The 22,339-nt window shown below is 34.7% G+C and overlaps 1 long non-coding RNA gene across 17 annotated transcripts in view; it reads left to right on the forward strand.

The window, feature by feature from the left end:
* Positions 1-5,634: 5,634 nt before the first annotated feature.
* LOC144313062 (uncharacterized) overlaps positions 5,635-22,339 on the forward strand; it is a 186,222-nt gene continuing 169,517 nt past the window's right edge. For 16 of the 17 annotated variants that reach the window (XR_013378769.1, XR_013378780.1, XR_013378768.1 and 13 more), the window contains exon 1: positions 5,635-5,840. This is a non-coding gene — a long non-coding RNA (uncharacterized LOC144313062). Of the gene's footprint in view, positions 5,841-16,174; positions 16,252-22,339 lie in introns of all 17 variants that reach the window. The other variant, XR_013378773.1, reaches the window with a different exon arrangement.

Genomic DNA, 22,339 nt, shown 5'->3' on the forward strand with positions numbered 1-22,339 from the left:
AAAGGCAGTATTTGAAGGTAATAAGAGAGATAATCCCGAAATTAAGGAAGATCTGACACTACATATAAAAAAAGAGTCACTATACCCCAACAGGGAAAATTGAAACAAGCTTATTGATGTTCATATATGCTGATTCAGATATCAAATTCAAAATCAAAGAATTATTGATTTCCTAGATTTATCAGTTAAGAAAGCAAATAATAGATAACTTGACAACTACTGCCTTAAGTAAACATTTATCATAGGCATGGGTTTGCATTAAATGAAACCATTTAGAAAAGTTATCAGGGTTAAGCCTTTTTTCTTCCTGTTGTGCCATGTGGCTCTCATCTTATGGTTATAAGATATTATACTATCACTGCAGATGCTTTTCAGTATTTTCAGGCAAGAAGGATAGGTTTGGAAAAATTAAGGGTAAATTAACAATATTTTGTCTTTTATTAGGGGGAAGTGTGGTCATTTTTATAATGTATTATTTTAGGTAACTATAACCACATTTTTTTTTATAGTTCCAATTTAGGATTAGTAGCAAGAAAAATCGGCATGAGATTTAGTAGGCAAAAATGGGACAATATCTATCAAATTCAAAGGGCATCGCTGGTTAAAGGGAATGAAGGACAAACACAGTGGTAAGGTCGGGATGTGCCTAGCCTTCTGCAAGCTAGAATTTGCTCACCTGCACTGGAGCTGGTTAGTGACGTTTCTCTGATTGTTTCTGAACACTCAATTCCCTAGTTTTTACAACATTGTATATCATCTAATTTCAATATAGAGTTCCTTGTTGCTTAATACTCACAGAACTTCTGCTTCCCTGATTGAGACCTAAGAGATACAGAGGCAGTTCTTTGGCAAAACTATGTGCCATTTGAACACTACTAAGTATAATGGGATGAGCGACATGGGTAGTTTTAACTGGACACATTGCTACTTTTAGCATAATTAGACTAACTTTATTAGAGAAGGAAGAGGAGTGCTTATTGATTGAACAAATAAAAACATACAAATGAACAAAACAAAGAGAGAGAGAGAGAGAGAGAGAAACCAGAAAACAGACTCTTAACTAGAGAGAGCAAGCAGAGGGTTACCAGAGGGGAGAAGGATGGGTGGCTGGGGTGAAACAAGTGAAGGGGATTAGGAATGCACTTGTCTTGATGAGCACTGGGTAATGTATAGAATTGTTGAATCCCTAATTGTATACCTGAAACTAATGTAACATTGTATGTTAATGATATTGGAATTAAAATTTACAAAAGCAAATACAACATTCCATCTCTTTGGCTAATTAACATACATTCATATACTTCTCTTAACAGAAAAGACTCTTAGCCATCGACTAAGGGAGAAGCCCCATATCCCACACAGTTACTGAGGTAAGCTGTAGACCTAACTCTTTGGGTGATGTATTTCATTCTCCATCAATTCTAATGAGGCTCCTCATAACCTTAACAGTTGAAATTATTAAAGGCATATTATCTGCTTCTACCAAATCTGCATACATGGAGGAGGAAAAAAAATAACTGTCATTTAGTCCCGATGTAGTAAAGAGAGGATGTGAAACTAATAGCAACTGCTGATCATACCAAATTCTGCTGATTAGGAATTGGATATACTGCTGTTAGAGGAATGTTATTTGGTTAGTCAATCATACTACCCCTACTTCATTTCTCTAGGAAGGTCTCCATGGCCCATTTTATTTCAAATTTCATGGATCTGCCTTCTGTGAAAATCATTTGTGGTCATTACCCACATTGCAAATCAGCCTCAGAGTGATTATCCCTTCCTGGGACTATACAGTGTTTGTGCCTCGGCAAGTTATTTATGACCTTTACTCCTTCTTTCTGTTCAGCCATCCAAATCATGTGATTTTTGTGTTCTTGTTTGCAAGATGGCTATTCTACATCCAGAGATGGGGCCTGAATTCTAGGCAGGAAGAATAACATGAAAATAAACAACATAAAAATAAAATGATAATTCGAAAGCACAAAACAATTAACTCTTTTATCGCTGCTAATCATAGCATCAACAATATTTCTCCCATCAGTACCAACATTGTCAATTCTGCATTAGAGATTTAGGTTGGGAGTCAAGAGTCAAGAAAAAAACATTTTTTTCTAATGTTTTACCGTTTTCATCTACGAAGAGCTGCATTACGCAAAGAATTTTATTACAACTGCATTGGTCATTCTGTCGCATGGACACCATTATCTGCATGGAAATGTAGACAAGTGAATATTTGTGGGTGGGTTCATTGCTACCTAAACAAAATTGAAGCCCTATGAATAAGAGAAGAGTGATTGATATCAGATAGCATCTACCAGAGTCAGCCATTCTTGCCCAAATATTAGATGGCACATGCTTGAACCAATTCTTTCGATCTCATTGAGAAAAAGAGAGGAGGGGAGAAAAGAGAGAGAGAAAGGGACTAAGATAAGTTTTAAAAGCATATTGTCATTAACCAGAATCCACAACGGCAGTTGGTAGCTGATAATATGTAGCACTTGTGACAAGTCCAGATATAGATTATCTAATGTGTCTAAAACCAAACTGTTTGTCCAAGGCTGGAAGGAAAATGGAGTTACCCTAACCAAGGGAGAATTAAAATATATAGTATTTATGGGTTTATAGACTAATTTTATTATTTGTTTGTATAAGATTCCTACACTAAACCACAAAGGGAAGAACTGGTGAAAAAGCATACACTACTATCCAGCAGTTGGAAGCGACCACCAAACTATCTCCCAGAAAAGCAGGAAAAATAATGTAATCATAGAAAATAAGAATTCACACATAATTAGCAGATTTCAAAAAAAATTGAACCAGAAAATTTAAACAGGCAAGAAGATTTTATATTTTTAGAGTTATTTGTTTGAGAGAAAGAAAGAGCCACAAACACGGGGGAGGAGCAGAGGGAGAATGAGAAGCAGAACCCCCACTGAGCAGGAATTACCCAACCCCGCCCCAAGCTGGGGGCTTGATCCCAGGACACTGAGATCATGACCCTTTACTGAGGGTGGATGTTTGACCAACTGAGCCACCAAGGTGCCACCAAGTAGGCAACAAAGGTTTTATTCAAGTTCATGGCAACAGGCAAGAGGTCAGAACTCACTTTGAGCTCAACTCTAAACCAAGAGCAAGGAAGGTTTTAAGAACTGGGCTGGGGGGGTGGGGGGTGGGAATCATAGACCACCTATGTTTTCACCCTACTCAAAAGAAACTAAACTGTCATATCTTTATGACAGGAGGTAATTTTCAACTTGGAACAAGATGCAGCATGGGAATTAGGTCCCTACCCTTTTAGAGACTGGGAGTTAGAGGTGCTGTCTTGATAATTACATTTCAAAGGGATAGCTCCCAACTCCTTGAGAAAGGCACTCCTGGCTTGCAAAATTGGCAGCAGGCTTTTAAAAAGATTTACATTTCCAGGACGCAGATGTAGTTCCATTTGCTTATTTTTTCCTTTTTTTTTTTTTAAACTGTACTTCCGACCTCTTATCCAAAAACAACAACAACAACAATAAAAATAATAATAAATCATTGCCAAGACCAAGGACAAGGAACTTACTCCCCATGTTTTCTTCTTAGGAGTTTAATGGTTTCAGGCCTTACATTTAAGACTTGAATCCATTTTGAGTTAATTTTTGTGTATGGTGTACAGTAAGAGTCCAATTTCATGATTGTGCATGTGGATATCCAATTTTCCCAATACCATTTATTGAAGAGACTAACCTTTCCCTATTGAGTATTCTTGGTTCCCTTTTCAAAGATCAGTTGATAATATATGCGTGGGTTCATTTCTGGGCTGTCTGTTGTGTTCTGTTGGTCTGTCTGTTTTTTATTTTATTTTATTTTATTTATTTATTCATGAGAGACAGAGAGAGAGAAAGAGGCAGAGACACAGGCAGAGGGAGAAGCAGGCTCCATGCAGGGAGCCCAACCTGGGGCTCGATCCTAGGTCTTCAGGGTCACGCTCTGGGCTGAAGTCGGCGCTAAACCGCTGAGCCACCCAGGCTGCCCAGTGTGTCTGTTTTTAATGGCAAAGCCATACTGTTTTGCTTACTATAGCTTTTTGATATAGTTTGAAATCAGAAAGTGTGATGTCTCCAGTGTTGTTCTTCCTCAAGATTGCTTTGGCTACTTGGTGTCTTTTGCAGTTCTATATAAAATTCAGAATTTTTTTTTTCAGTGAAAAATGCCATTAGACATTTGATAGATATCACATTGAATCTAAAAATGACTTTGCGGGATCCCTGGGTGGCTCAGCGGTTTAGTGCCTGCCTTTGCTCCAGGGTGTGATCCTGGAGACCCGGGATGAGGTCCCATGTCTCCCTCTGCCTGTGTCTCTGCCTCTCTCTCTCTGTCTTATGAATAAATAAATCTTTATAAATAAATAAATAAATAAATAAATAAATAAATAAATAAATAAGACTTTGCATTGTGTGGATATTTTAACAGTATTAATTCTTCAAATCCAGGGATGTGGAATATCTTTCTATATATTTGTGTCTTCTTCAATCTCTTCCCTTAGTGTTTTGTTGTTATCAGAGTCCAGATCTCTTGCTTCCTTAGTTAAACTGATTCCTAAGTATTGTATTGTTTTTGGTGCGACTATCAGTAGAATTCTTTAAGATTTATTTTGTTCAGATATTTTGTTTTTACTGTATAGAAATTCAACTGACTTTTGTATATTGATTTTGATATATTTCTATTATGTAACAACAACATCTGGATGGTCTTATACTTTTTTTAAAAGACTTTATTTATTTATTCATGAGAGACAGAAGACAGAGAGAAAGAGAGAGAGAGAGAGATGGCAGAGATGCAGCAGAGGGAGAAGTAGGCTCCATGCAGGAGCCTGATGTGGGACTCAATCCCGGGTCTCCAGGATCACACCCTGGGCCAAAGGCAGGCACTAAACCACTGAGCCACCCAGGGATCCCTGGTCTTATCCTTCTAAGGGTGTTGGGAAGTCAATCCTTTTTTTTCAGGTGATGGACATTGAATTACCTATGGTGAGAATACCAAAACTGTTTCCTTTTTCAAGTGATTATAGTAAATATGAGCCAGAAACTGATGTATTCTGGGACATATTTCCTAAACAGAGGCTTTATTTTTCTGTGAGTGTTCTAAGAATATGTTCTTACTCTTAAAAAAGATAGTCTCAATTCTTGGTTCAGTTCTGTATATTATCATGTCAGGGCACGGTCCTTGAATCTATCACAATTTCTTTTTCTTTCTTTCTTTCTTTCTTTCTTTCTTTCTTTCTTTCTTTCTTTCTTTCTTTCTTTCCTTTCTTCTTTCTTTCTTTCTTTTTCTTTCTTCTTTCTTTCTCTTTCTTCTTTTTCTTTTCTTTCTTTCTTTCCTTTTTAAAGATTTTACTTATATATTCATGAGAGACACACAGCAGAGAGAGAGGCAGAGACACAGGCAGAGGGAGAAGCAGGCTCCATGCAGGGACCTGATGTGGGACTGGATCCTGGGACTCCAGGATCATGCCCTGGGCTGAAGGCAGGCGCTCTACCACTGAGCCACCCAGGTGTCCCAATCACAGTTATTTCTTTACAATGAAAAAATACATAATACTAAATCAGCCTCATGGAATGGAACTTAAGTGACATAACAGAAAGATGTAACAACCCAGGGTTCTTGCTGACATCACTGACATTGAATTAAACCATCTTGGAAGTGCCTTCCCCATGGGCTTCTTACAATTTGAGATTTTAAAAAAATGTGCTAAATGTTGAAACCATCTCTAGTTGGGTTTTCTGTTGAAGACAACCCAAAGAGCCCTAAGTAATACAAAGAATCAGAATTTAAGTTCTCATAAACTACACTCCACAAGGGTAAGTAAAGTTCTTCCTTTAATAATAATAATAAAATAATAATAATAATAATAATAATAATAATAAATAAGCAATGGGAGCATTTTTCAAAGGCAAGATAAAGGATATGCAAAAAATATCTGTAATAAGGGGATCCCTGGGTGGCGCAGCGGTTTGGCGCCTGCCTTTGGCCCAGGGCGCGATCCTGGAGACCCGGGATCGAATCCCACGTCGGGCTCCCGGTGCATGGAGCCTGCTTCTCCCTCTGCCTGTGTCTCTGCGCCTCTCTCTCTCTCTCTCTCTCTCTCTGTGGCTATCATAAATAAATAAAAATTAAAAAAAAATCTGTAATAAATACATCATGATAACCATTACTGTCTAGTTGACTAGATTTGGGTAATTTAAAATTTTGATCTGTGACAGTTCTTTGTTTGCATCTTATAACCTAAGTATATGATATTTTTAAAAAGATTAACTGGGTGACGGGCACTGACGGGGGGCACTTGATGGGATGAGCGCTGGGTGTTATGCTATATGTTGGCAAATTGAACTCCAATTAAAAAATATGTAAAAATAAAAAAGAAGGGGAGGTAGGTGAGGGGATAGGGTAACTGGGTGATGGGCACTGAGGAGGGGCACTCGATGGGATGAGCATTGGGGGTTATACTATGTGTTGGCAAATCATATTTAAATAAAAACAAATGTAAAAAAAAGATTAAATTTTAAAAAGTATTGAAAACCATCAGTTAACCTATTAGTAAACTGTATCATAAAAGTTAATGATGAGATAATTGTTATAGTTGTACCTCACAGGTGGTATAAATTTCTGCCTACATCTTGACCTCAGTGTTTAACAGCACAGACCCAAATCATCAGCTTTGATTAGTATTTCCTTATCCTTTGAAAACTTCTTTAAAACTTCTTTTTCCAAACCTTTCATTAGAATGCCATTTTATGATTTTTATTTTTAAGATGAAGAAACACTCACAGAATGGAAACATTTATACAACAAAATTATATCATCAACTCTCAATAACATTTTGAAAACAACATTATATTTTCCAAAATAAAGATAAAAATATATCTGTAATAGGTGCTGCCAATGCTCTCATAAGTGGGATAGTTTCCCCCCAATCTTATCATTGTTTCTTGTGCAGCCTTCTGTTTAGTTATATTTTTAGACGTATCTTTCAAAATACCATTCCTAACAAGCTTATATAAATTTAGCTTTCATTTAATTAACCTTTCTTCAATAAGAATTTTCATTCAAAGTTCTTTGTTTCTATCTGTTCTGCATTATCTTCAATATGAAATGGGAACACATTCTGGAAATTTCTTTTGAATATAGAAAGCTGAACTTTAGCTTGTGTAGAAGTTGAAAATTTAGATGCTGCCAATTACAGTCAAGGTCATACCAAAAATATATTTTAATAGAGGAGCTGGGCCTTGCTGGTGAGAACTACACAAGTTTGATATAGAAAAGAAGGATGTAAGAACAGTCCTTCTCTGGACCCATCACCGATGGAAAACAACACGTCCCTGTCCATAGATGAGCCCACACAGACTATGCAAATGTAGACAGGGGCAAGACACCATAATCAGATGCAGTAGGTGGAAACAAATATGCTTGAAAAGTGTGAATTTATTTAAACGACAGCTCAAGAAGTTACACTTTTTAGAAAAGTGCATATTTTTAAAAATCACTTCAAGACAAACCAATTACCATATGCTGTGAGGTCTGAATTTATCCTAAAATGAAAATGTGTTAAAAATCTGTCAATTACTTTTTTTTTTTTTTTTACTGGTAATGCTTTTGAGCATTTCCTTTTGGATTCTATCAATTAAGTGTTAACTTCCTTCTACACCCCTCTTTTTTTTAATTTTGTAAGCTAAAATAGCTTAGAGTAGTGAAATACCATAGGCAGCATGGAATAGAAAAATTAACTCCCCCCCGCAACGCGCGCGCGTGCACACACACACACACACACACACACATTTTAGGTTCCAGTGCTTACAATTAGTGCTTTTGAAGTGCAGAAGTCATTTAAAAAACCCAACCCATATCAATTTATGCTTAATGAGTGTGTACTGAGAGATGATACATTAGTTTATCATTGCTGCTGTAACAAATTGCCATAAACTTAATAGCTAAAACAACACTAATTTATTGTCTTAGAGTTCTGTAGGTTAGAAGTCCAGGATGCATATTACAGCATTAAAATCAAACTGTCAGCACGGCTGTTTTCAATGTGGAGGCTCTGGGGAAAATGACTTTTTCTGGCCTTTTCCAGAGGCTGGTGCCTTCCTTGACTTGTGACCTCACAACACTGAACTCAGCTTCCACCTCGACGTCAGCACATCTCTCTTGACTCTGTTCTTCCTTCTTCCTCTTCTAATGACCCTTGTAATTAGACTGGGTCTACCAAGATAAACCAGGATAATCTCAGCATATTTGCTTTTCAATCAAAATACATCTGCAGAGCCCCTTTTGCTATGGAAAGTAACATCTTCAAAGATTCCAGTGGTAACGACATGGATTAGGGGATGGAACATTGTTCCATCTACCACAGAGACCAACATCAGATGCTCAGGGTTCCCTCCTTTTAAATCCTAGAATATCTCCTTTTCCCGGCTAAAATATTTCATCACTCCATGAATTCTAGATTTCATATTTATTTATACAATAATATACAAAGTGATTTAAATATTCTTGTGCAAAAAGTATGATCTTTAGTATTGCAAGTGACTAAAATGCTTTAGGTAATGTTTAAATATTTTGAAGCTAAGAATAGAACTTACATATTAAAATAACATTTTTTAATGTTCTTAAACACTAAAACATTATGTCAATAGAAAGCCTGTGAGATCCTGAAAAATGTTGCTAATAAAATAAACTTCCTAGCTTTAAAAAGTTATTTATCTAGGAAAGAGTTAGTAATAATGATAAGCAGTTCAGCTTTTCATACTCACACATACTGATTTCATGTCTTTTTTTTCCCTTATGGAAAATTTATATTCTTCATACAAAAGTTTAAAATTATAGGGAAGAATTACAACATCCACCTTAGAGAAGGATGGGGATGTTGAGCTATAGTCCATGTGGTGAGAGATGGACTTCAGTATACTGTTTATTTAATATCTATAGATCTCTAGCATATGTTTAATTAGTGTTATTCCCTATTTTTAAAGAACAGAGTAAATTTAATGTTGGATTGGTAATTTCTACTGAAAGGCCTAAATGAAGATAGACAGGAAAAAAGCAAACACACACATGCACAGAATAATAAGCCAGCAAAACATCAGCATGAACACCACCACTCCTTCTAGCAAATATTACATCAAAATAAAAAATTAAGGTGGCAAGACACATATGGTTTTCTCAGGAATACAACAGCCTATCCAGAACTCATAGTTGGTCAACATGATCCCTCCTCAAAAACCAGATTTATTTGGACCAGGACTGGAAACTTTCTTGGAAGACAGTTAAAAAAGTTTGGCTAGCCAAATTGCTATGAGAGAAATAAGATTACATGGAGTCTTTTGGATATTTAAACTGAAAGAAAAATTATAGAGACCTCTACTGATATTACAAAAATCTTATTTTACATTTCAACATTAATGAGATTATACTTTTCTTTTTTTCTAAGTGTACAGATTTTCCTAATTTCATTTAGAGAGATAAAATGTTAGAATGCCCAGTGTAATATAAGTTGTAAAGATACACTTATTGAATAAATCAGAAGCTAGTTTTTGAAAAGATGAATATTTTGTGCAGAACTTTGGTGAACCAGCGGGAAAAAGACTGAACAAATTGGAAAATATTAAAAAAAAATAAGGAAAAGTCTTTTTTTACATCCTAATATGCGGCGAAACATTAGATGGATCCTCATCAATATCAGTATTGACTCTAAAGTCATAGCAATTGTAATTAATAACAGGAGCATGAGATGAACAGGAAGACAAGCCAAAAAAGGTACACAGACTATCTTCCCTTTTTATTGAAGAATATTTTTTTTTGGTGCAAAAACCAGTATCACTGTATTTTAAAAGATTTCATGAGAAGTTATGGATAATGTTTTTCATTCACCCTGTCCATCAAAATTTGTATTTTGGAATATGATCATCATTCCATTAAATTGATTATTTTTGTATAGTACTTTAAATGATGTTGGTAAAGCTGCAAGATCATTTTTTACTCATTTCAATGACAATTTTTAGCAAAATTTTTATCAATATTGTGGATACTAATGACATATATGAAGTTTTGTTTAAGAAGAATATTTTCCTGACAGTGAGAAAGACCCAACTGGCATTATGCATACCAAAAAAACGAGTTTGTAGTCTTTTTTTTCCCTATGTGATGGATAAATCCTTTGAAATTGAGTGTCCTATGCACTGCTAGATTTGATGTTACTCTCTAGGTAGTCAAAATGCAGAATGATTTGATGCATACTTATTTTTTTTTAAAATTTAAATGATGTAATTCTTGCAATTGCATACATGCTCTTTAATTAAAAGCAAGGGTGGGGCAGTCTGAGTGGCTCAGCGGTTTAGCGCCGCCTTCAGCCCAGGGTGTGATCCTGGATACCTGGGATTGAATCCCTCGTCGTCCCTCTGCCTGTGTCTCTGCCTCTCTCTCTGTAACTCTCATTAATAAATAAATTTTAAAAATCTTTTAAAAAAAGAATAAATCTTCTATAAAGAAAAGCAAGTGTGTAGGACAGAAAATTAATACAAAAAAGCATGTACAGATGAATATGATGCAATATATTTTATCAAGTAATATTTATAGCTGACAGTTGGAATTATTAAAATTAAATATTAATTTTGAGGAAAGTATGATCAGCCACAAATATAAAAGATGGCACATAATTTTTCAATTCAGAAGTATAATAAGCTAGTTTCTAAGTTCCTTCTAAGTATAATTTAGACATTTTTGAATGCATAATGAAGATTTTGAGTGATCTGAACAATGCAGACTAGATTAGTTATAGTGAAAACAAGTCACAAAATATAGCAATTAAAGCCATACTGAAAGGTTCTTGTGTATGTTTCCTTAATCCAGCTCAGCCCCTAAAACTAGACTGTTACAGAGAAATTCATTATATTTGGATATACAGAGAAAAAGTTTCACAAAATATAGTTTTTTTCTTAGTGTGTACTTTTACGTTTCTGGAATTTAATCCTGTCTTTTGTATTTGAACTTTTTTAACATGTGGCTCTATTGATATTGCAGTTATATATGCGATGTAAATCCTTGTTTCATATATTTCTCAATATATTTTTTATTGTAACATATAAATGTGCTATGTACAACCTCCACACTTGAGATCATACCAGTGAAACATAAAATGCATTAATTAAAATTGTCAACCTTAAGCCTACCCTTTCCTAGATTTTATTAGGATGTAGCAGAGCTACTGGTAGACAGATCAATTATCATCTCTCTTTCTTCCTTATTAATAAGCAAATGATATAAATTGATGAAATTTATGTGCAAACAGGACATAGTTTCTGATTGGTCCAAGCCAATTATGACATATATTTTTTTTTTCTATTCCTTTGTGTTAATGAGTAGTCTAGCTGTGAGTACGTTTTTTTTTTTTTTTTTAAGTACATTTTTTTTTTTTTTTTTAAGTAAAGTAGGACTTCTTTGGGGTCTTCTCCATAGAAATTTTCATTGTGACAAAAGAAAGGAGTTGTAAGACAAGCATTTTTCCTGCTTCCTTCCTCCTTGCCTTGGGGACTCTCTAGACAGGACATAAACCCTGTATCTGTGATAACTCACTCAGAATCATGGAGAGAAATCCTTAGAAATAAGGTTAATTCCCCAAGTACACAAAGAAAGAGAGGAAAAGGGCTGTATCCAAGACTGCAACCATGGGCCCTTTGACTTTTGACTATAGACGCACCTTATTTTATTGTATTTAGCTTTATTATGTTTTGCAGATACTTAATTTTTCACAAATTGAATGTTTGTGGCAAGTCTGCAGGGAGCAAGTAAATTGGTACCATATTTCTAATAGCATTTGCTCACTTCGTTTCTTTGTGTGACATTTTGGTAATTCTTGTAATATTTCAAACTTTTTCATTATTGCTTATGCTATGATAATTTGTGAAGAGTGATAATTTATGTTACTATTGTGATTTTTGGGAGGCACCTCAGACCATGCCCATAAAAGATGGTGAACTTAAGTAATGGATGTTGTGTGTGTTCGAATTGTTTTACTGACCAGCTATTCCCAATCTCTCCCTGCCCCTCTGGCTTCCTATTGGCTGAAACACAATAATATTGATATTAGGCCAGTTAATAATCCTACAATGTCTTCTAAGTGTTCAAGTGAAAGAACAAGTCACACATCTTTCACTTCAAATTAAAAGCTATAAATGAGTAAGCTTAGTGAGGGAAGAATGTCTAAAGCTGAGGTAGGCCAAAAGTTAGGTCTCTCGTGTAGGTTAGCCAAGTTGTGAGAGCAAAGGAAAAGTTCTTGAAGGAAATTAAAATTCTACTCCAGTGAATGCTCAAATGATAAGAAATAATAATAAAGAAAAAAACCTTTATTACTGATGAGGAGAAAGGTTTTCTTTCTTTCTTTCTTTCTTTCTTTCTTTCTTTCTTTCTTTCTTTCTTTCTCTTTCTTTCTTTCTTTCTTTCTTTCTTTCTTTCTTTCTTTCTTTCTTTCTTTCTTTCTTTTGTGTGTGTGTGTGTGTGCGTGATCTAGATATAAAGTCAAACCACTCACAATTTTCTGTTAGCCAAAACCTAATCCAGAGCAAGGCCCCAGTTCTCTTCACCTCTATGTAAGCAAAGGGAGGTAAAAAAAAAAAAAAAAAAAAAAAAAAAAAAAACTGCAGAAAAAAAAAAAAAAAACTGCAGAAAGAAGTTTGAAGCTAACAGAGGTTGGTTCAAGAGGTTTAAGGAAAGAAGCTGTCTCATAACATGAAAGAGCAACATGAAACATCAGATGCTGATGAAGAAGCTGCAGCAAGTTATTCGGAAGACCTAGCTCAGATCATTAATGAAGGTACAACAGATGTTCAATGTAGACAAAACAGCCTTCCTTTGGAAGACGATGCCATTTAGGACCTTCATTGCCTAGAAAGGAGCAGCCAGTGACTGGCTTCAAAACTTGAAAGGCCAGACTAACCATCTTGTGAGGGGCTAATGCAGATGGTGACTCTCAGTTGAAACCAGTGCTTGTTAAACATCTTGCAACAACTATGGCCCTTAAGAATTATCATAAATCTACCCCATCTGAGCTGTATAAATGGAACAATAAAACTTGTATGACAGCACATCTATTTCCAACATGGTGGTTTACTGAATATTTTAAGCCCACTGTTGAGACTCACTGCCCAGAAAAAAAAAAAAAAAAAAAAAGAAAAGAAAAAAGAAAAAGAAAGAAAAATATTCCTGTCAAAATATTAATGTTCATTGACAATGCACCTGGTCACCCAAGAGCTCTGATGAAATATATAACGAGACTAATATTTCCATGCCTGCCAACATAACTTCCATTCTGTAGCCCATGAACCAGGGATTAACTTTGTCTTTCAAGTCCTATTATTTAAGAAATGCATTTTGCCAGGCTGTAGCTGCCATAGATAGTCATTCTTCTGATGGTTCAGGGGAAAGTAAATTCAAAACCTTTTGGAACGGATTCACCATTTTAGACAGTTTTAAAAATATTTGTGACTTATGGGAAGAACTTAAAATATCAACAGTAATAGGAGTTTGGAAAACGTTGATCTCAGCCCTCATGGGTGACTATGAGGAACTAAAAACTCCAGTGGAGGAAGTAACTCCAGATATGGTGGAAAGAACAAGAGAACTAGAATTAGAAGTGGAGACTGAAGATGTGTCTGAATTGCTACAACCTCATGATAAAATTTTAATGGGTGAGGAGTTGCTTCTTAGAGATGAGCAAAGACAGTGGTTTCTTGAGATGGAATCTACTTCTGGTGAAGATGCTGTGAAGAATTGAAATGGCAACAAACGATTTGGAATATTTCATGAACTTAGTTGATAAAGCAGCAGCAGGGTTTGAGAGGATTGACTTCGATTTTGAAAGTTCTACTGTGGATAAAATGCTGCCAATATTGCATGTTACAAAGAAATTGTTCGTGAAAGGAAGTCGGTCACTGTGGCAAAGTTCATTGTTGTGTTATTTTTAAAAATTGCCACAGCCACCCCAGCCTCCAGCAACCACCACCCTGATCAGTCAGCAGTCATTAACATCAAGGCATGAATTTCTACCAGCAAACTGATTGCAACTCACTGAAAGCTGAGATACTGGTTTGGAATTTTTAGCAATATTTTCTAATTAAGATGTAGACACTTTAAAGATGTAGTCCTATTGCACACTTCACCAACTACATTATAGTATAAACAGAATTTTTCTATGCACTAGGAAACCAAAAAATACATTTGACTTGTTTTGCTGTGGTGGCCTAGAACTGAATCCACAATATCTCCAAGGTATGCCTATCTCATTAACAAAACCCCAAAAGCATGCAGTACATTTTCTTATGAATTAAGCTAATCTTAGTCACAGTTCTGTTACTGTAGCCAAAAATATTCCTTTATCATACAACTTTTATTTATTCGTTTATTTATTTTCCTTGCTCTTTTATTTTTCCTGTTAACTCAGTGGACTTAATTTTAAGTTGCAAAAACCTAAAAAAAGAATCAACTTATTTATATTTTTAACTACTCCCAATTAATGTACACGTTTTATGAAAAGTAGAGGATAGCAATTTAGAAAGAAAATAAAATAGCACTCATGTTAACATTCTGTTATGTATCATTCATCTCATTTCCTGACATACACAGATACACACACATCCATAAATCCCAGAAATTAGTCACCTGAGAAGTTATGTAGTTTTGCTGCCTGATTTTTGAAATAATTTTGTTTTTTTTAAAGCAGTTTTGGGTTCACAGCAAAATTAAGTGGAAGGTACAGTGATTTCCCATATACTTACTCTCTCCACACATGCATAGCCAGCCACACACCACCCATTGGCATCTCATGGCAAAGTGGTATCTTTGTGACAAAGGAGGTTACGCTACATTAATGGTCACACCACCTTGTCATCTAAAGTCTATAGTTTAAGGATTATTTCTAATGTGTTGTACATTCTATGGATTTTTTAAAATATATAATTGCATAGTATCATTTATAATGGTTTCACTGCCTTAAAAATCCTGTGTTATGTCTTAAAAATCACCACGTTTTTTTTTAATTGTGTCATAGTTTTCCATTTCCCAAAGTGTCATATAATTGGAATCATTCAGTTTGTGGCTTTATCATATTGGCTTCTTTCCCTCAGTAATATACATTTAAGTTTCCTCCAGGTCCTTTCATAACTTGATAGCTTATATCTTTTTAGCATGGAATAATACTTCACAGTCTAGGCATACCACAGTTTATTTATCCGTTCACCTACTGAAAGACATCTCGATTGCTTCCAAGTTTGGGCAGTGATGAACAAAGTTTTTATAAACATTTTTTAAAGACTTTTATTTATTTATTCATAAGAGACAGTGACAGAGAGAGAGAGAGAGAGACAGAGAGTGACAGAGACAGAGACAGAGACAGAGAGAGACACAGGCTGAGGGAGAAGCAGGCTCCATGCAGGAAGCCTGATGTGGGACTCAATCCTGGATCCTGGGATCAGGCCCTGGGCCAAACGCTCAACCTCTGAGCCACCCAGACGTCCTTTTTAAAAACATTCTTGTGCATATTTTTATGTAGATGTAAGTTTTCAAATCAATTGAGTAAGTACTACATTGTATGACTGCTGGGTCATATGGTAAGAATAAGCTTAATTTGATAAAAAATTTCCAAACTGTCTTTTAAAGTTGCTCTATTAAGTCTGCATTCTCACCAGCAATGTATTCTCATTCCTGCTGCACCACATCCTTCTCAAACTTTGGTGTTGTCTCTCCCTCTGCCTGTGTCTCTGCCTCTCTCTCTCTCTCTCTCTCTCTCTCTGTGTCTCTCATGAATAAATAAAATCCTTAAAAAAATGGTATTGTCAAAGTTCTAGATTCTGTCCATCCTACTGGGTATCCATCTCATTTTTGTTTTAATATGCATTTCCCTAATGACATATGAAATGGAACGTTGTATAGTATGCTTATTTTCTATCTATATATATTCTTCAGTGAATTACCTATTATGTTCTTTTGACCATCTTTGAGTGATTTATTTTCTTATTGTTGAATTTTAACAGTTCTTTTTATATTTTGGATAATTGTCCTTATTAGATACATCTTTGCAAATATTTTCTTCCAGTCTCTAATCTTCTCATTCCATTAGACATTCTTTTTTGAATGTTTTTTATTTCAGTGAAGTCCAGTATTGATTCTTATTTTGCATGACTTTGTCTTTGATGTTAAATCTAACAAGTCACTGACAAACTCAAGGTAATCTTTAAAATATTTATTTATTTATTTATTTATTTATTTATTTATTTATTATGAGAAAGAATGTATGAGTGAGGGGCAGAAGGAGAAGCAGGCTCCCCGCTGAGTGGGAAGCCTAATGCCGGGCAGGATCCTAGGGCGCTAGGATTATGACTTGAACCAAGGCAGATGCTTAACCAACTGAGCCACCCAGGCACCGCTAAACCCTAGGTCATTTAGATTTCTCCCATGTTATCTTCTATGAGATTTCTAGTTTTGCATTTTAGGAGTAGGTCTTTTATCCATTTTGAGTTGAATTTTGTGAAGGGTGTATAGTCTGTGTCTAGATTCACTTTTTTGTCTGTTTGTTTATCGATATCCTGTCTAGTACCATTTATGGAAAACTGGCTTCTCTCCATTGTATTTCCTTTGATTCTCTGTCAAAGGTCACTTTGATTATATGTATGTGAATCTATTTCTAGGCTTTTTAACCTATTTTTAACAATTAATTTCTATCTGTTACCTAACATATCCAAAATTGTGAGACTTTTCATTGGTTTTTCATTTTCACTTTTATAAATTATAGTATCACAGTATATTTTGAAAGACAAGTCTACTGCATCTAAAATCAAAATGAGGGCACCTGGGTGGCTATGTGTTTGAGGTCATGATCCTGGGTCCTGGGATGGAGTTCCATGGGGCTCCCTGCAGGGAGCCTGCTTCTCCATCTGCCTATGTCTCTGCCTCCCTCTTTGTGTCTCTCATGAATAAATGAATAAAATCTTACAAAGTAAATAAAATCAAAATGAAATTTTATAATATAAATGTTACACATTTATTTCTAAATTTTTGTGTTTTAAACTTATACAAAATGCATAGTTCTTTCACTTAATTCTGTTGCTGAACAGTATGCACCAATCAACTGTTAAATTGCCATTAATACCACTTTTTCTTGACAACAATAGCACACCGCTAATTTATTGGTTATATATTAACTCTAGTCCAAATTTATCATTTGGGACAAAATTCTAAAGAAAATTAGATGTATATAGAAGTTTATAAATTGTCCATATGTTCATTTTTCTAAAAAAAACAAATAAGCTCAAAAGTCTTTGTGTTAAGAATAAAACAATGCATTTTTATTGTAACAAATAAAAATTGGGGCAGATGGAATGATGTTGTAAAAAAAAACTGCTTAAGAAATGAATTTTCAGATTAATCACACTTTATTCCTCTCCAAATTCTTAACCCATTCATGCAATCTCATTTAGAATAAATAAATACACAAACAGAAAAGCAAAACAAGTATCATGACTTTTGTGTGTCCTGTTCATTAGAAAATTATAACGATTTTCTAGTAAAAGAAGGGAAAATCATTTTTTCTAATGATGAGATGATAATTTTATAGATACTGGAATAGATTTAGCAAGATTAACCTGTCAGGTTGCTTATAATGCTTTCTGAAGCTCAATTTGTCTATGGATAAAATGTGTTTTGTTTTGTTTTTTTTTTTTTTTAAATGTGTTTAATAATGACTAAAAATGGGTCACCTGGGTGGCTCAGTCAGTTGAGTGTCTGACTCTTGGTTTTGGCTCAGGTCATGATCTCAGGATGGTGAGATTGAGCCTCTGTCGGGCTCTGCATTGGGCATGGAGTTTACTTAAGATTCTCTCCCTCTTCCTCTCTCTCATGCAGTCTCACTCTTTCTCTCAAGAAAAAGATTAATAATAATCACATTTTTGATAATAAATTAATTTTTAAAAGTAAATTAAAATCTTTTTATTTTCAATTTCTTCCATTGATGATCTTCAATAGATGCCTCACTGTACCAAGTAAGATATAACTAAAGAATACGTAATCAGCTAGGCTTCTTTCCATCTAGCTAGATAGCTAGATTTGTCTGTGTCATAGGGATTTGATCGTATGTAATTGTCAGAGCCGGCTAAGTATATTGGTTAATCAGTCTCTGTATGGCTTATTCTTTGCATATGAAGTTACAGTTGAAGTCTACAGAAATGGGGAAGGGAAGATGTTGATAAGCTAAAGGAGAACAAGAACAAATTAAAATTCATAGCAGGAGCTGAGGCTCATGATGATGGATTGAAAGCCATGACAATTTTGTAGTCTTTTACTTTATTGCTATCAGTATCCTGCAGAAGCTGGGCCCTTCATCACTGAGCTAAATGCCTAGCATATGTGTAGAAAAGTTTCAAGGTGGATCTATGGGAAAGTGAAGCAGTGGTAAGGTCAGACCTTGCCTCTTGCCAATGTTGTGAATAACCATATCTTCACCAAAATGTGAGAGCTTAAAAATTGCTGCTTCACCTCTACTCTCTCAATCAAGAACAATAACCTCTCTTTTGGTCTATCCTAATCAGAAACACAGGAAAGGGAATTCTTGGAAACACCGTCTAACTTAGCCAAGTTGGCACATTAAAAAGCATGGGAGTGCCAACTTGGCACCTATACCATATATCTCCTTAAAGCATACTTCATGTCCAAATAGAGAAGATAATAAATCACGCTTCTACCTAACATCGTGCAACTCTCCCAATAAATGAAAACACAGTGACTTCCTAGAAGAGGCTGCTTGCCCTCTTTTTGTCTTTGTGTGATGTTCATTCTTTTCTTAGTTCCCATTTGATATCATGTAATTTAAATACTGAGTTACAAAATTAATTATAATTAATACATCTCCTATTAGATGACAAAGGTATGAAAAAAGAAGACATTTACTGAACATATATACAAACATTCATATCAAAATAAGGATGAAAACTCATAATTATTATAGCCATTTACACACATAGTGTCTTGACGATAGCTCATACAGGCAGGGCAAAAATGATTAAGATGGCCATTTAAAAATATTTGCATGCAATTATTTTACACCTTTATTGATGTGTAACTGATATACAAAAAGATACACTTAATGTATACAATTTGATGATTTTTGACATGTATATACTCCTGTAATAATATCACCACAGTCAAGGTAATAAACATATCCATTATTGCCAGAAGTTTTCTTTTGAACTGGTAATATGTGAAAACTGTTGAAAACATTTTAATCAGATGGGGCATATGTTTGGCTGTCGTCAGTTTCTGGGAACCGTAGCATATCTCTGCCTTTAGTACTTTATTTTCATTTCTGAATAATGATCCAAAAAATATTGATTTGTCTCTGCATAAATAATTACTGGAAGTTGATTCTTTGTCTAAATAGGAAATTGTCACAAGGTTACATTTAATTACAGGCTGTCAAATTTTGTCCTGAAGTCTCAATGTTTTAATAAAAATCAATGAAAAATAAAAATTTATCCAAGATGGATTTACTTTATTGCAAATCAAATTGCAATATAACTACAGACTATTTTTATTTGATTAGGAGATGAAATTATCTAAAACAACCCATTTTGTGACAAATATTATTCAAGTTACATAAGTTAAGTAGCAACTATAAATGGGAACAAAAGCAACTAAGTATAGTCACGGACACTATTGTGTCCAGCAGCCCTAAGGGGAAAAAGAAAAGATATTTTTTATTTCCTTATATCAGTCACATATCATGTAGGAAAGGACACTGGTTGGTGCATATTTTCACTTTGGAACAGTTTTTCTGGCGAGACAGTTTCCAAGTTGAGTCATATGCATTGAATGTGGCCAGGATGACAGGATTTTTACTAACTAGAGAAAATTTCTCAAAAACATAGTGGAAAGTTGGGCTGTTGATCAGATAAAACAATAGATGCGCACTCAATGTGCATCTAGGTTAAAGAGGATTTTTTTAAATCTTATTATTCATATTCTGGTTCATACTATAATTTCCCAGAAAATACCCTTAATATTCTGAGTTCTTTCTGGGAATATTTTCATATAACTAAGCTAAAATCAATAGATGAACAATGACAGAATTAATCTAAAATGACATTGAAAAACTATATTTCTAGCAGTCTTAGTTTCTTGTAAATCGTTTTAAGCTATATTTTGTCTCTGCCTATATGTACACACCATTATGCTGTAAGAAACTACAACACTTTAAAAAAAAAGACTTTATTTCATTTTTGCATTATGACAAAAATCAAAGAAAGCTCACACATTACCCTCTCATGAAATTTGCTTCTCAGGCAATATTCTAAGGTTGGCACCTTTTTTTTTTTTTTTCTTTTTTGACATGCTTGCAGCAATCATTTAGTTTTTGAATATCTGTATCGAATAACGGAAGATACTATAAAGCAGATTGTATTTTTCACACTTTTGGCTAAATATATGTATGAATATCTTACTTCTTCCTAAAATAAATCCCATCCTTTGCCAGAATCGTTAAAATTCTTTAGTGTATTACTGTTTCATGGCAATGAAGTTCATTTCAAGATTAACTACTGCATTTAAAACACTAGAAAAAGTCATGAAAAATTTAATGCAGCCTTAAATTTTGAGCACATTTCTATAAATGAACATGGTTAAGAGCACACTGCGCTTAGAAGCTTACAACACATTTTTTGTTATTTTAAAGACATCAACATGTATTTAGATTAGTGTTGTATTGTTTTAAACATAATCCTATTAAATGAGGGAGGATAAGCTAACCTTAGTTCATTTGCTGTTCTAAAAGTCTTCTAAAAGTTACCACTATCACTAATTACTGTTGAAGCATCATTACAAACCTTTGTGTCACCTCTTATATGTTTCCCTGAGGGAGACACTGTAAGAAATGATCCATAAAAGCAGATTTAAAAGTGGTGTCAACAATAGCGTATAAACCACTATAGTCATATTTTCACAGTAAAGGCACTGAAATAAACCAGATGGTCTCTTTTCCCTTCCTGAAGGTTAAATTGAGTGCATATTTACTCTCCCTTTAATTATAACCTTCATTGTTCAGGAAAACTTTTAACTGAAAGACATTGCACATAATTTACATATAATTTGTCAGGTCAATGCATAAATTGGAAAAAAAAGTAGCCTAGTATTTTGGTAACAAATAGGGTTAGACATTGCATCTGTCTCAAAATGATACACATTTTTTTTTATTTTTGTTGATGTAAAAGTTGTGTATAACTTTTTTTCCTTAACTATATTTTGTGCAGGGAATCTTGTATAACTTGCTTCTAATAGTTACATACCTCCTTGGAGCCCCACTTATAAAACATATTTGAAGTTTTTTTAGGGGCATATGAATGGCTCAGTGGTTGAGCGTCTGCCTTTGACTTGGGTCGTGATCCTGGGTCCTGGGATCGAATACTGCATCAGGGTCTCTGTAGGGAGCTTGCTTCTCCCTTTGCCTATGTCTCTGCCTCTCTCTGTGTCTCTGATGAATAAATAAATAAAATCTTCAGAAAAGAGGTTTTTTAAACACAGAGTTTCTGTGAATATCAAATATGGTGGTATACCTTAATCAAGCATATTAGATTATACTCAAAAGACCCTCAACATTTAAAAGTTGATTAATGAAAAGTTGGACAATTAAAGCTGAACATATCAACCCACAAATTGGATCGGTTGTTAACACCCCTTTTGTCTGACCACAGAATAAAGGATATGTTAGCTACTGAACGCTAAGTATTGGAGATCTCCATTAAGCCTAATATTGTTCCACGGTATACTTCTCTTATCAAAATTAATATGATAAATGAAAGCACTGATATTTACTGAGTATTCCCATGATGTATGCACAATACAATGTTTGTTTTCTTAATTTTATAGATCAGGAAATAGGAATTGAGAAACTTTGTACTTTGCCCCAAATCCTTCCACCCATTACCATATTTAGAGAATAACCTCGATTATTAGATGTCAAAAGCATTTGAGTAAAAGTTAAACAAATATGACAATACAATAGACAATATCTGTGTAGGGAAGAGGTGGAAACAGTATGGGAGGCAAAAGAAGCAACACAGTGCATTCACAGAGGGTGACACTTGCATTCACTCAAGTCTATGATTCTAATGTTCAAGTTTCCTGCAGAGGTGGGAATCTGACTGGTAGATGAGAAACTACTGGGAAAAAGATGGAATTTGTGAATCCTTCTCAAAATGGAGAATCTCTCAAAGAATTGCTCCAGAAATTGGAAGGTGTGTGTGTGTGTGTGTGTGCGTGTGTGTGTGTT

The sequence above is a fragment of the Canis aureus genome, chromosome 4 (assembly GCF_053574225.1).
Source record: "Canis aureus isolate CA01 chromosome 4, VMU_Caureus_v.1.0, whole genome shotgun sequence".
NCBI classification, from domain to species: domain Eukaryota; kingdom Metazoa; phylum Chordata; class Mammalia; order Carnivora; family Canidae; genus Canis; species Canis aureus.